The sequence below is a fragment of the Mesoplodon bidens genome (assembly GCF_964165515.1).
Source record: "Mesoplodon bidens genome assembly, contig: HAP1_SCAFFOLD_231, whole genome shotgun sequence".
NCBI lineage: Eukaryota > Metazoa > Chordata > Mammalia > Artiodactyla > Ziphiidae > Mesoplodon > Mesoplodon bidens.
Genome location: NW_027671346.1, coordinates 521698 through 536560, shown reverse-complemented (window position 1 = coordinate 536560; position 14863 = coordinate 521698). Strand labels below are relative to the sequence as shown.

Sequence of the window (14863 nt, the reverse complement as noted above, 5' to 3'; positions counted from 1 at the left end):
GACAAACTCAAAGAAGGACTTTTATCTATGAGATCCACACTTGATATTCTCAGTCAGAAGTCATCTGCCCAAGGAGGGCCTAGCATCTGAGGCCAACAGTCACATCCATGTCCCTCAGATAGGACCCTGTATCCTGGAGCTCAGGCTCCAGGCTCTGCTCAGAGGCTCTCAGAGGCTCAGCATTGCTGCTCTGATCAGCCCAGCATAAAGGAAGGCTCTGTCGAGTGAGGCCTGACGTGAGAACGTGAGGCATGATCAAGCAATGGAGAACTCTGTTCTCCTGCAGAGATCCGAAACTCTCTAAATAACCCAACCCAGGGCCGCAAAGTTATGCTTTGGATTTTATCCTGGGATCTCCAAACACTCAGATGGGCCATGGGCTTCAACTGGAAGCCTTAGTTCCCCCAGAACTACTGGCCCTGCCTGGCCTATGATGTTCTATCCTCTCCTTGAACTTCCTATCTTAGGTGTCTCTCTGACCCAACCAATCTCACTGAGAAATGTGAGCAGGGGAACAAGAAAATAAAGAATCATTCTTTGAGAGGCAACTTTTGGTTCCAGCTCCAACACTTAAAGAGCTTGAGAGTCATTACTCCAGTCTTTAGAAGAAGCAAAATCTGAACCAGTTGAAAGTCAGTGACTTTTCTTGTAGCATTAGAGAATTAAGGTCACAGGGCAAATCACTCCAAAATCTTCATAGAGGGTGAATGCAGAGAATCATAGTTGAGGTCAGCTTACCTCAAGCAGAGGCCACTGGAGCCATAAATTGATAGGAACACTTAAAAGGACACTTTGACAAATTGCTAGAGGATGCACATGGGCTAACATGAGAGCGAGAAACTCCTCGGGTCATTATGTTAGGGGGGCCTCCACCTATTCATGGGTTTCGCCTATGGGAACCCCACCAGGTTGTCACGGTGAAGAGCCATGAAAAATTCTGATGTTTCTGGTGGAGGAGTGTGGGAATGGGAAGAAAAGTAACAATTTTGAAAACATTCTGAAATATCCCCTGAATGTTCTCCATAACAGAAGCTTACTCCGCAGAGGAAAAGACTACCAGAGACTTATCCCACATGGGAGAAGGGAAGTTATCCAACTCCAGTTCCCTCTAGCTTTCTTATCTCTTCTAAAAAGTGAAAAGAAAGAAAGAGAGAAAAGAGTTAGAAACATCTGTGAATAACCCAGGGACACAGGACCACTAAACGACAGATTTAATCATATCCCCTCCCCCCCAGCTCCTTACTACCACATCAACAGGGCTCCAGTATGGTAACAGAGGATCATAGCCGAAAGAGCTGCAAGGCATAGGCTCTATATAAGGAGGAGACTTAGGGGAATCTGAAGACACCAAGGGAGATGAAAACAAGGACACTATAGGAAATTGAAGTCTCTGACATATACAGCTACAGTAAATATTAAACACAACCAACACCTACCTGGATTAACATAAAACTTCACACTAAGGTCTATCTACTTCAGTTCCTATTACCCAATACATTATGTCTGGCTTTTCAACAAAAAATTACAAGGTATGATAAAAAGGCAAGAAAAAACAGTCTGAATAGATAAAGCAAGCATCAGATGCACATTCAGATATGACAGAGATTTTTGAATTGTCATACATGGAATCCAAAATAACCATCGTTTCATGTTAAGGGCTCTAATGGAAAAAGCAGAAACATGCAAGAACAGATGAGCGATAAGCAGAGAGAGGGAAACTCTAAGAAAGAATCAAAAGGAAATGTTGGAAACGAAAAACACTATAACAGAAATAAAGAATGCTTTTAATTGGCTCATCTGTATATTGCCTATGGCCAGGGAAAGAGTAAGTGAGTTTGAAAATATGTCTGTCAGTAGAAACTTTGCAAACTGAAATGCAAAGAGAAAAAGAATTTTTTAAAAAAACTTTAACTCAGAATATCCAAGAACTGTGAGACAGTTTCAAAATGTGTAATATACATGTAATTGAAATACCAAAAGGAGAAGAAAGAGAGAAGAGAGAATAAGAAATATTTGAAGAAATAACAGCCCAGGATTTTCCAAAATTAATGACGGATTAACCATAGATTGTGGGAGCTCAGAGAACACCAAGCATGTAAATACGGAGAAAGTCTATACCTGGACATATTTTATTAAAACTGTAGGAAGCTGAAAGATAAAATCTTGAAAGAATACAGAAGAAAGTAATATCCTGCCTCTAAAGGAACAAGGATAAGAATTATGGGCTTATCACAAACCATGCAAGCAAGAAGAGAATTGAGTGAAATATTTAAAGTGTTGCAAGAAAAAAAAATCACCCTAGAACTTTGTGCCTAGTGAAATTATCCTTCAAAAGTGAAGGAGAAATAAAAACTTTCTCAAACAAAAACTGAGATACTCATCAGCAGCAGATTTGCCCTGGAATAAATGTTTAAAAAGTTCTTCAAGGAGAAGGAAAAGGACAACTCAGCTCTACATAAAGGAAGGGCAAAGAAGGAATAAATGAAGGTAAAACAAAACTTTTATTTTTCTTATTCTCAGTTGACCTAATAATACTAATGATAGTGTATTGGGTGATTATAGTATATGGATAAGTGAAATAAATGACATCAGTGTTACAAGGGACAGGAGGGAGGAATTGGGAACTCTGTTATAATGGAACCTGCACTACCTATGAAGTGGTATAATGTTCTATATAAAAGTGGCCTTAGATTAGTTGTAAATGTATATTACAAATTCATGGGCAACCATGAAAATATTTTTTAAAGAAGAATACTTGACATGCTAAGAGAAGAGAGAAATGGAATCATATAAAGTGCTTGTTTAAAATCAGAAAAGGCAGAAAAAGAGAAGAAGAAAAAAAGAATACACATAATAAATACTAAACAGTTACAGATATGGCAGATATTAATCCAACTATATAAAAAAATCACTAAATGTAAGTGTTCTAAATTCACCAATTAAAAGACAGACTGTCAGTGGATAAACCAAGATCCAATTATTTGTTGTCTACAAAACACCCACTTTAAATATAAAGACACAGATGATTAAAAGTAAAGGGAAAGAGAAAACTGTACCATGGTAACACTGATGAAAGAAAGCAGGAGGATCTATATTAATTTCAGACAAAGCAGGCTTCAGAACAAGGAAAGTTATGAGGGATAAAGCGGGGCAGTACATAACAACAAAGGGGTCAACTCTCCAAGAAGACACAACAATCCTTAACGTGTACAGTCTAACAACAGACTGTCAAAATATGTGAGGCAAAAACTGGTCCAACTGCAAGGAGAATTAGGTGAATCCACTGTTATTTTTGGAGACTTCAACACCCCTCTATGAGAAATGGACAGGTTCAGCAGGCGGAAAATCAGTAAGGATATAGTTGACCTAAACAGCACCATCAATCAACTTGATCTAATTGACATTTGTAGAATACTTCATCCAACAACAGAATATGCATTCTTCTCAAGCACACATGGAGCACTGACCAAAATAAACCACGTCTTGGGCCACAAAACACACCTTAACAAATATAAAATAGAAATCATACAAAGTATATTTTCAGACCATAATGGACTTCAACTAGAAATCAATTACAGAAAAATAGCTGGAAATGCCAAAATGTTTGGAGAGTAAACAACATGCTACTAAAACATGGGTCAAGGAAGAAATATCAAGAGAAAAAATATTTTAAACTAAATGAAAATTAAAATACAACTTGTCAAAATTTGTGAGCTGCAGAAAAAGCAGTACTTAGAGGGAAACTGATACCATTGAATGCATCTATTTGAAAAGATTTAATATCTTTGAGGGACTCTGGTTTGCTGACCTGATCGATTTCTCCCTGTTTCCAAAATATTGGGAAACATGAATTCCTCCTTAGGTAGCACAGTGCCAGAAGAAGGAGCCCCACCCAATACACAAAGGCAAGGATGGGAAAACCTAGGAAGTTGAGCTGGAGCTCAGCCATGGTGCAGTAAGGCTCCTCAGACAAAGAAGATGGTCCAGATCATCAGAAGTGCGTTGCTGCCTCAAGCATCTGGGCATTGAAAGTGCACATTCTAGACTAGAGTTCTAGGCCCACATTACAGAGGTTAAGCGTAAACACCAAAGGTTCTTGAGGGTGAGGGAGGGGACAACACAAGAGAGAGAAACCCACAATCCTTCCCCCACCATCCAACCCAGCAGATCTATCCATCCCTCCAGGGCCCTTTAGATACCTCTAACCCACCTTCCAACCCACACATTTACATACCATATATTTACCTTAGTGAAAATTTCTATTTATACCACACGTTACCCAGATATTACCTGAGACCCTTTTGCTGCTTGGTGATCTACCTTTGGACCCCACATAATATTTAAAACTCTTCTATGCCAAGGGATTTTTACCTCCAAGCCTTCAACTACAGCTTCCCCTCATACATAATGTGTTTTCACCTGTATGAAGCCAGAAACATAGTCAGAAGAAATATACGCCCCCATATCTCCTCAAAAGAATTCACATTCACCAAAAAGTGTAAGAGTGCAGAGTAGCCTGTACCAGTGAACAGGAAGCATGACAAAAAGGGAAACAAGGGCATGGCACACCCATGAACCTATGGCAAACAACTTAAAAAGCTTTAGTAGTTCTTTTTTTCCTAAAATCCCTCTTCGGCTATTTAGCCCCCTAAGGTTCTCAAATCTAGCCTCCTCCAGCCATACAGTGTCTCATCCTGCTGCTTGCTCCCTCTTCTGAAAAATCCCTCTCAAAACATTTAAAATTTTTTTCTTTATTTTACAGAACACAACCCGAAGGACCAAACACACCCTGATTTAAGGAGTGGGCTTCTCTTTAACATAACTTCTAATGAGCACAATATTTAGCAATACGTTTTAGCTTTTTGGAATCACACTCATGGTTACTTCTTCTATGAAAAGTTTTATGATTTTTTCCCCATCTACTTTCTTACTTGCCACCAAAATTCCTGTTGGCATCTCCATACCTTTTTAAACAATGATGTCATTTTTGTTGATGTGTATATGTATTTATTTTATCTCCCCGTGCTAGTCATTTAATAGTTGTAGCCCTTATGCCTTCATTATTTAGATTATAAACTGCTGAAATTAAGCTGTGTCATTTCCTTACTTTGCTTGCCTGTATTCCCTCGTTGAGTCTGATGAATCAGTCTTGACCCCAGATACCTAATTCTCTCCCTCCCCTATGAGGAGGATACTAATAATGACAGCTCCTTTCTTTACCTGTCTTCTCCTGCATCCACAGCTCCACTGTTGTCTGTACCCAAAAGGAGGGTCCATTTCAAGCCCACTCCATCTCACATACCTTCCTCCCTTGACTGCAGGAGGTGTATCTGTTCAGAAAAACCCCTCCACATATCTTTGTATCTCTGGTATTTTTTTTTTTATAGAACGTTTGGTCCTGACTGTCCCTGAGGTCCCTAGGATTCACAACTGTAAAAACATCCTCTAAAGTCTGAGCAATATAAGCTCCACCAAAAGAATTTCCAGGATAGAAGGGGTCATAAAAATGACACATCAAATATATTCTTCAAAAAGTGGCCTTGTCATAAAAAAAGAAAGACTGAGAAACACTGATCCAGATTAAAGGAGACTAAAAACACATGACAACTAAATGCAGTCTGTGATTCTGAATCCTGTAATGGAGGTTTTGAAAAAAAGCCACAAAGGACATTACTCAATAAATTGACAAAAATGGAATATGAATGGGAGATTAGTTAAAAGTTTTATGTCATTGTTAAATTTACTGAAGGGGAAAACTAACTGTACTGTATGTAAGAGAATCTTCTTTTTCTTAAATACACAATGAAATATTCAAGGAGAAGGTGCATGGTGCATGAAATGTATTTTCAAATATTCAGAAATGTATGCATATTTTTCATATATGTGTGTGTGTGTGTGTGTGTATTCATATATAGAGAGAGTGGAGGCAGGAAGGGAAGGAGACAGAAACAGAGACAGAGAGAGGAGAGAGATCTCAAATGGGTCAAAATGTTAGTAGGTAAGTCTGGATAAAGGGTACATAGTGTTTACCATCCATGCATCTTTTCCACAAGTTTAGTTATTTTCAAATAAATACATTTAAAAAATGGACCATTGCCTGCTGTCCTGGATTTTACCTAAACTTTGGGATTTCTGCCTTTGATTCTTGCAGCTACCACCATCACCATACCCAAACCCCAGAAATGTGTAATGCCAGCTTCAAAAGTTATCTCACATTCTGTCTCAGGCAAGAAACCTGGGACCCTCTGCACATTTCAACAGGATTTTACAAAATGCTGAAGAAGAGCACCACACCCTCCCCACCAACAAATTTTTTTTAATTAAACACAATACAAAAAAAAAGAAGGAAAAAAATCAACGTGTTTACAGCATGGAACCCCTAATTTTTCTGATCTGGTGCCACCAGGTCATCCGTCTTCTGGCGTTTTGTGGTGTGAATCGGTTTGCCAGCACTTCGTCTGCTCTGCTCACCAGTTACCATTCCTCCACCAGATTTCCATCTTCCAAAAATGTGTTGACATCTTTTGTTGTATCCTCTCTCCTTCTAGTCATCCTTAAGCACTTATTCTTTTTAAATCCTTTGTTTGAATAGTTTTATTGAGATATAGTTCACATACCATACAATTTACTCATTGAAAGTGTGTAATTCCAGGATTTTTAGTATACTCACAGATATGTGCATCACAATTTTAAAAACATTTTCATGACTTCAGAAAGAACCCCGTAACCTTTAGCTATTTAACCCACCACCCTTCATCTCCCAGCTCTAAGCAACCATTAATCTACTTTCTGTCCTCTCTTGGCTTCCCTATTCTGAATATTTCACATGAATGGAATCATACGTGGTTATTTGTGACTGGCTTCTTTCACTTAGCATGTTTTCAAGGTTCAGCCATGTTGTAGGATGTATCAGTGCTTTTTAACGCCAAAAGTATTACACTGCATGGATATACCATATTTTATTTACCCATTTATCAGTTGATGGACATTTGGGTTGTTTCTGCCTTTTAACTCATGAATAATACTGCTTTGAACATTTGTTTACAAGTTTTTGTGTGGACATATGTTTTCATTTCTCTTGAGTACATACCTAGAAGTGGAGTTGCTGGGTCACATAGTAATTCTATGTTGAACATTTTGAAGCGCTGCCAGACTGTTTTCCAAAACAGCTGCACCATTTTTCATTCCCACAAGCAGTGTATCAGGGTTCCAGTTTCTCCGCATTCTCACCAACACTTGTTTTAATCTGACTTTGTGTTTCTCGTCATTCTTGTGTGTGTGAAGTGTTATATCATAGTGGCTTTGGTTTTCATTTCCCTGATGGCCAGAGATGTTGAACCTCTTTTCACCTACTCTTACTTTTTTTTTTTCATCTACTCTTGCTTTTAATGCCATTTGGGGAAAGAGAGAAGATAAACAAGTGTGTTTTATCTACTGTGTTTAACTCGGAACACAATAGCTCATTTTAACTATGTGACAGGAAAAATATTTTCTTGTAAATATTTGAAAACACATATAGTAATGTCAAGTCTTTATCAACATGCCCAGTTTACTACTTCTATGCTCTCTGCATGTTATAGTTACTGTGTGATTAAGGGAAAGCAATATTGTGCACTGAATTTGACCTGTAAGATTACTTCTTATATGGGGTTGAGGGAGGAATTCATTCAAATGACTCCTTAGGGTTGACTAAAAGGCAGAGCAGAACTGATTGCCAGAGCCTCTAAAGCACAATGCTTTTTTGTCACCAATGCTGTGTACATCTGTTGTGAATAACTGTGTACCACAGGTGATAAGTATCAAAGAAATGTGAGAGCTCTGACGTGGGCACATAGCATATGTCTTAAGAGATAGATGACAAGGTGTTTAAATGGGCTTTTGCACTTTAATCATAGTGTAAAAGATGGGATGTAGCACACATGCCAAATGATAACTGTGAAAGCTGGGTGAGGGGTGTATGGGAGGTTACATTGTTCTGTCTGCTTTCGTGCATGTTTAAACATTTTTTACTAAAAAGCTTTAAAAATAATAAAAGATGTAGAGTGACTCATAAGGAGAGGGAGGGAGCAAAAGGATACCTGGCCAGGGTGATCAGTCCATCAAGACTAGAGTTTAGCTATCTCTCAATAAGGAAATTTCAGGAAGTGTAATTCCTTTGACGTTGGGAAAGAAACTTCTTTCCATATAACAGGAAGGAAGAAGGAAAGGAGGAATGGGAAATTTTTTTTTAAGGATTTTGATGAAAATTTCCCATCTCATGACTTCTAGTTCCTCTGTGAATGGTGGTTTGGCACATCTGCTGAGCAAGTGGAGATGGCCTAAATTTGAGAAAAGTGAAGGAGATTTGAAATAGATTTGAGTAGCACTGGAGAGAAAATGGACTAAGGAAACAGTGACCTAAGTTCCATTTGTTTTGTTCACATGTTAGTAAGCATGGAATAAGAATTTGTGGAATGGCTGCATTATTTCCAGGTAGCATGAGGGCTGAATTTATCATGGCATCAGTAGACTTGATTGTGAGATTTAATCCAATAGTCATCAGCTACTTATGGGAAGGTATTTCTGGAAAAGGCAGAGATAGGGGATTTTGCCAGACGGGAAGGATTAAAGGTGATTGGATGGGACCTATTTGTAGTGGAGCTTTTTAAATGTTGCTTACCTGATAGACCACCAAGCCTACCTTGGAGAGAGCGAAAAAGAAAACAAGAGCTTGGTGGATAGAGGAAGAGTAAGTGGAAAAACGACCTAAAGTTGAAAAATTAACAAGTAGTATATAAGCTGGGAGGATGGAGGATGAGGCCAAAGGGTGGAATGTCAGACTGTATTATTCCAGATGGCAGAAGTGTTCCTGGTAATAAGCTCTACAGTGTGGCAGTGACTGCACTGGAATGGAAGTAAAAATGAGATGATGTAGGAACAGGGAAGCTGGGTTACTGATAGGTCTATCCACATGGAGGTTAGAGCCCTCCACCACTCCTCACCTCTTCATGTTCCCCACCCTGGGCCCCCTCCCACCTTTTGTCCCTCTCCCGGGGGCTCCACGGAATCTGCCTTCTCTGTGTGACCATAAGCTTCAGATATTGTAGGATCAATGTCATAACTCTGGATAAGAAAATAAAAGTAGTGAGAGAAGGCTGTAGTGGACATCTATTTTTGTTTTTTTGTTTTAACACCCAGTATCCATAAGTCTTTCTGGAAAAACTACCTCAGGTGCTCTCTAGGATACTCACCCTATTTTTGAGTCCCAGTCTGTACAAGTAGAGTTGCCTTCCCTCTAGACCTCACTGTAAGGGTGGGTATGTGTGCAGCCTTGGCCAAAAACAGGAGGTCCATGCTAAGCCCCCAAATGTCTGATAACCCCAGTGCATAGTCTAGGACTCACCTCTGGTTCCTGAGCTGCAGGTATTCTGGGGAGGTGTACCACGGCTCCACCAAGGCTACTAATATCAGTGGTGGCACCTTCATCTTGATTGGTGAACTGTACACACTAAGGGCAATATCTTGTATATTCCCATCAAGCATAGATGGAAGGAAAGCACCATGATCACCTTCCCCAAAGAGGGGGATGCCATATTGATGACATCCTTGGAGATACTGTTTTAGTACTCAAAGACACCCCCATGCCTTTTTGATATAAGGCATCAGTGTGCCGTGCAGTTCTCTGGTCAGCCTCAAGGACATGGTGCTTGGATCAGATTGAGGAATGGGGGAGCAGGACAGGGTTAGAATATGGGAATGATGAGGCATGAACTTTGTTCCACCAGTAAGGACATTCTTTCCCTTCACTTTTTCTTTCTTTCCCACTCACTTTAAGACATCTTTTGCTTACTCTCAGCTGTATTTTACCCTGGGAGGTAGGTGGCTGCCTGGTCAACATTCCTACCACTGACAGCTGAGTGGTGTATTTCCTCTGCAAAAAAAAACCAGTCATCAACTGAGCAGCCTGAAAAAATATCCCGGGAGGGGAACCACTTCCCCAGGGTGCCTTTCTAGTAAGGAAACCTCCATGTCAAGTTTAAAGTATGCTCTCCAGATACATTAACATGACCCACATAACAGATTCTTAAGCAGCTGCTGTGCTGTTCCTGGACCCTACGGCAAGTAGCCCAGGGTCCAGTAGAGCAGCACCTCCGCCCAAATAGTGCCATTCAGGGTTCAGCCCCCTCTAGGAGCCTCTGGTCACTGAGTTCTAAATAATGATTAAGCTGTTATTTCTTCTTCAGCATTATTTTCAGAAAGTATACCTGTACTTAATGCTCCTCAGGTATAAAAGACCTATCTCCCCTACTTCTCTAAAGGATATAAAACATTCAGTGAGGAGGGATATGTGGGCTGCTATACATTTTCAGTAAGGCTAAGCTACGCGGCAGAAGACAAAGCCCACCTCCTCAAATTTCATCAGGGAGGAAATGGGCTTTGGGGTGGGGCGGGGGTGGTGGCGGGGGTGGAAGGGGCACAATATCTATTTCTTAGCAAGAACTCCAGAGGACTGGTCACCTTTTAGCCAAAGCCAAAGGAAGCAGTCAGTAAGAGCTGAACTATCTCCTTCCTTTCCCTTACACATAAGCCCTGAGTTACCCAAAACCCATGCCCCCAACACAGTACACAGTACACAGAAAAGATACACTATTATTAGATAAATATTTATTGGGGAGAATCAATAATCTCTACAAGGAAGGAGTTATTTCTGGATGGGAAGTCTTCATCCCTGGAAATTCTGGGGCAGTGTTTTCTGTCTAGACAGTAGAGACAGATGTCTGAACACAGGGCCTTCAGCAGTGCTGAGCGCAGTGGTGGGTGCCTGGCCAGCTTGACGCCTGCGGGTGGGGCTTGGTTGGGGCACAGGCTCCCTGTGGGACACTGGTGGGGGATGTTTGTGACACAGTCGCTGGTCCTTGAATGCCACAACTTTCTGGGGGTGTCTCTTCTTATCTCTGATCTGTCTTGTACTACTTGGAGGATAACTCTGGCCAGCAAAGATAGCTTCTTGATGGCAGGACTTGATATTTGTCAGTTTACAGGAGGGAGCCCTGTGGTTGAAAGGATGCCCCTGGACAGGCTCTGTCCAGACCTGCACTTGCACCTTTTGCTGAGTTTTCCTAAACTGCACTGGGGAAGGAAGGGGCTCTTGAGAGTAGGTGACATCCATTGCATACTGACACCCCGGTTTCTCATCTAGGAACTTCCTGATGCCTGTCGCGATTTTCTGAGCTTCAGTTGTCCCAGTCAAGGCAGCTCTACTTTTAACTAGGCCTCTGTTCTGCACAGTTGATATGGGGCTGCCCTTTTCCTGGGCATCTTCTTGCCTTTTGTATTTTATCCCAGAAAAAAGCCATTGCAAGAAGTGCTTCATTCTTTTTCTGATATGGCCTTCAGGAAGAGGCTGTCCCTTCTGTGATAGCATCTGGGAAGACTTGCTCGCAAGTGTCTTCTCTAGTACCATCTCCTGAGTAGGGAAACGCTTCCTCCTAAGTTGGGATGTCCCGAACCCTTTATCCCCTCGATCAAGCTCTTCTGCCTTGGGCTCCAGAGGGCTCACTCTCTTTGCAGTTGGTGGGAAATTCTTATCCTGGCACCTCCTTAAGGCATGCTTAGGGACCCAAGGTTCCTGCTGCTGCTCCATCCTGATTCCTCTGTCCTCCAAATGGACATGCAGCACCTGGGAAGCTCCCATGTCCCCACCTGAGACACCCTGGGCATGAGTCAGTGAGGCCTCGTAAGTCAAGTTATCTGAAGCAAGGGATGTGTCAGTGGGTTGGCCTTGAGCCTGGCTATGCTCCCTGTTCTCCAGTTTAAAGTTCAACTCACTGAACAGTTGTTCTTTAAGGTCTAATGATTTAGGATCTTGGGGAACTGGTAATTTGGGTGGGGGGCTTCCAGTGGTCACGGTAGTTTCTACTTTATTCTCATTCACATTTATCATTTGGGAGCTCCCTGGCTTGCTACTTGCCAACATGTCACTAGTTTTTAATTGAAGAGTATCAAGCTCCTCAGCCGTGAATACCTCCCTAGACCATCTGGGCATTGAAACAGGTTCTGACTTCTCCACCTTTTTGCCCCGTTGCATTTCTCCTTTATCACTGGAACGCACACTCTTATGCTTCGGCTCATATCTGGCCCCAGCTTGCTTTGCAAGCAGCTTTTGGGGATATCTGTTGGCCAGTTGAGTCTGTCTATGACCTGCTTTCCCTGTGATGCAGAGGGAGACAGGCAGACGAGTCTGTCTGGCATCCTTAATTCTCTGAACACCCTCTGCCAGCCCACGGTTGACATCAGAGCGTGGTTGTCTCAGGACCCTCTGTCCTCCTTTGCCCACAGGTGAGGTGGCAGGGGGAGAACGATCCAGGTCAGGGGCTGAATTTGTTGTTCCCACTTTGTCTCCATGGAGAGATGCAGAGCTTCCTCTCAAGGACTTGAAGCTCCCAGATTTGGAGTCTGCCTCAGAAATCACATTGGTTGAGGAGGGCAAGTTGGCTTGAGACAAGGACTGGCATGAGGCATCTTTCAATTTAAAGATCTGGATGGATTCAAGGACCTTGCGGGGAAGGGCCCACAACATCCTCATATGAAACCTTTTAATATGGGCTTCCAGCATCTGTTGTGTACTGGAATCAACAAAAGTCAGGTCCTGGAAGGTATTCAGGGGGTAGGCCTCACCCACTGATGATGGCAAACTTCTCTGTTTTGTTCGGGTGTGGGATTTCACAGAAAGAAGCAAGGTTTGCTTGATAGCATGCCATGAATTACGCACAGTCTCAGGGAGCCGACCCTCATGTATGTCCTCCAACTTCTTGCTCAAATGTCCTTTTAGGACATTTTCAAGTTGTCTCCGACTTAGACTCTTTGCTGACACCCTTGAATTTTTCTCTGAGAGACTCACCATCTGACTGTTTAGGTCTTTCTCAGAGTCATACCCCAGATCCTTACCTGAAGAGCTCTTTGGGTCATTCAACAGGTGATCTTTTGGGCCATTCTCTAGGCTGTGTCCCAGATCTTTCCCCACATCTTCCTCTAGCTGGAACATTACACCAGGGCTTTCTGGAAGTGAGTTCTCAGGAACAGGCTTCAGTAAGATGGCAATTGATTTAGATTGAGTGACAGATAAAGTGCAGTCTGGCTGTGGTGAAACAGACAGAGCTGGTGGTGCATGATGACAAGCAAAAGAATCGGGGTGATTCATTGCCTGGGACAAATCTGATAAGGGGTTGATATCTTGGGAAAGGGTGGGGTCAAGAGAGAAAACGGTATCCGGAGACAAAGTGGCCTCTCGTGGGAGAACAGGACCTGCTGTCTGAGTGTCACATGGTAGGAGACGGGGAAAGGCAAGGGGTTGGGGTGGGGAGTAGTCCACAGGGAATTTGGAATCCAAGGAAGGAAAAGGCTCTGGTGCCAGAGAATGACCCACTGGGGAGGGTGAAAAAGAGTCAACTAAGGGGGTCATTGGGTTAGGGGAGAGAACGGAGGTGGGCAGTGTGGTAGGCTCAAGCAGAGAGGCTGGTGTTAGGTCCCTTGGAGGGACTGTTGAGAAGGCAGGGGACAGAGTAAACGATGACTCAGTCACAGAAGCTGTGGAAGCCAACGGGGACACAGAGGAAGTAGAATCTTCCAGGGCCTCTGGGAGTAGCAGCCGACTGACCTCAGCAGTTGCATTATTACACACCTCACAGAAGGGGTCTGGACATAAGAGTTGACGCAAGCGGCTGGTGTCATCGTGCCGGCCCAGGGTGCTGCAGAAGACAGGAAGTACAAAGGTGCAACCAGGACCAGAACAAGGAAAGGGGGACCTGCTGGCCTGGCAGGGGTGGGGTCACTGGAAGCCTGCTGCCCCTTCACATTGCTCCACATCCATGAGTTCACAACATGCTCAGTAGCCCTCACCTCAAGGCCTTCATCACATACTCATTCCTACGCTACCCCCTGCCATGACTACAGCAGGTTGCACTGAATCCCTGGAATTGCATAGAACATGCTAAGGGGGGATCAGGAAAGAAGGGGAAAGAGTCACCTTTTCAGAATAGAAATCAGCTGCGTTTTCTCCTCTGTTTCTGTCTGGTGACATCTCCAACCTGAGAAACCAGGAGAGTGGGTTATATGTAATGAAGGTAGAAGCATAGGGATAATAAAGGAGTCCCCTTATGGGAAACCCTTGGGATATTAGACTCTGAAAGACCCAAGAATTAGTAGATGAGGTCAAATGGTCAGTGATATTAACATGTGTATGTTGCTTCTTGTAAAGTACTTTCACATGCATTTTATCTCATGTGATGCTCAAAACCACCATGTGAAGCCCAGAGATCAGTGTTGCCTTAGAGAGGGATCTGATCATCCAGGAAGTCAAAGGACTTTTACAAAGTCAGGACACAGAAGTTCTGACTCTTGACATCTCACCTGGCCACCTGTTGGGAAACACCCATTGCCCAGGTCCATCACTGCTTCATGCCCAGCGATGAGCAGAGCAGGGAATCTGAGAAGTGTCTCAGGCTCTGACTGCCTTCCCACAAGCCTCTCCTCTGAGAACTCTGGTCTCTGAGAGAAACTGTACCTAGCAGTTGACATCCTCAGAGATCAGGGACCTTGGATCTCCTGGAAAAGGCAGGAAGGGTCACCCTTGGAGAGTTCAGGTGGGATAGGCAGAACCTTACCTTTTGGTGTTCCACCTTTCCTTCTCCTCTTGGCTCTGCCCTGATGCTGAGAACAAAAGAAAAGAATGAAGGGCTGGGGCTCATTTCTCTCACTCTTCTCTAGGAAACTCAGATTTTCATTATCCATGAATAATATGACTCTCTTTTAATTAACAGAACTTTATGTTCCTTCTTTTTATCAATTTTAAAGGTTTAAAATGCTTTCCATTTTTTTCTTCTTT

General features: G+C 42.5%; 1 long non-coding RNA gene across 6 annotated transcripts in view; it reads left to right on the top strand.

Moving 5' to 3' along the window:
* LOC308611536 overlaps positions 1-14863 on the top strand; it is a 185325-nt gene that overhangs the window by 86390 nt on the left and 84072 nt on the right. The window contains exon 3 of one of the 6 annotated variants that reach the window (XR_014014952.1): positions 4763-4855. The exons of the other annotated variants lie outside the window; for them this stretch is intronic. This is a non-coding gene — a long non-coding RNA (uncharacterized lncRNA). Of the gene's footprint in view, positions 1-4762; positions 4856-14863 lie in introns of those variants that run through there. 6 annotated transcript variants of the gene reach the window in all.